Source organism: Quercus suber, unplaced genomic scaffold, assembly GCF_002906115.3.
Source record: "Quercus suber isolate HL8 unplaced genomic scaffold, Cork oak 2.0 scaffold_1154, whole genome shotgun sequence".
NCBI classification, from domain to species: Eukaryota; Viridiplantae; Streptophyta; class Magnoliopsida; order Fagales; family Fagaceae; genus Quercus; species Quercus suber.
The window spans coordinates 55,411-56,395 of NW_027070554.1; positions in this window are offsets into that span (position 1 = coordinate 55,411).

The following is a 985-nucleotide window of genomic DNA, read 5'->3' on the forward strand; positions in this document are numbered from 1 at the left end:
GCTTTAAATCCCAAGGATGCTTTTAGATTATTCAAAATTGTTCATATATGCAATTTAGTTAAGAAATATTATCCTCAAGATTTTACTGAACATGAACAAGAACTTTTGGAGTCTCAATTGCAACATTATGAGCTTGATGTGATAAAACATCCAGATTTTCAGAATATGAGTACAATTTCCGAGCTATGTAGGGGATTAAAAATTTCAGGAAAGTCTAATATCTATTTTTTGATTGATAGACTTATTCGTCTTGTGTTGACCCTTCCAGTTTCTACAGCAACTACAGAACGAGCTTTCTCAGCTATGAAGTTATTAAAAACAAGACTTCGGAATAGAATGGAGGATGAGTTTTTGGCAGATAATATGATAGTCTATATAGAGAAGGAAATTGCAGGGAATTTCACTATGGAGATGATAATGGATGAATTTTATTCCATGAAAAATCGTCGTCAGGCATGATTTGATTCTGTTGATGACCCGACCTGACTTGAATAATGTTGCGTGGTTTTAATGGGAGATTTACTGAGGCTTAGTCCATGGAGCGGAGGCTTGGGCAGACAAAATTTTTTTGGCCCTTTTTGTAGCCCATTGTGAATCCTGTGCGCAGGATATAAAAGCCTTTTTTTGTGATTAGGGTTTTGTCTTGTTGTTGTTTTTGAGAAAGAAAAACCCTGTAGCCGCACATTGTAATTTTTTTTGATAATAGTGAAATCCCTGCAACTCCGTGGATGTAGGCAAATTGCCGAACCACGTAAATACTGTCTTGTGCGTGTGATTGTTTTTCTTTTGGCGTTTTGTTTTCTCTATTTTTTTGTTTTTCACAGGTTTGGAATTTCGGTTGAATTCCCAACATGTTCAAGTATATGATGATATTTGAAAGTTGATAATTTTGTATCCAATAGACTTAAGAATTATATTTAGTATATTTATGTTACAACTCGGCCCCCCCATGACTTTATTCCTGGCTACGCCCCTGGTTGGAGGT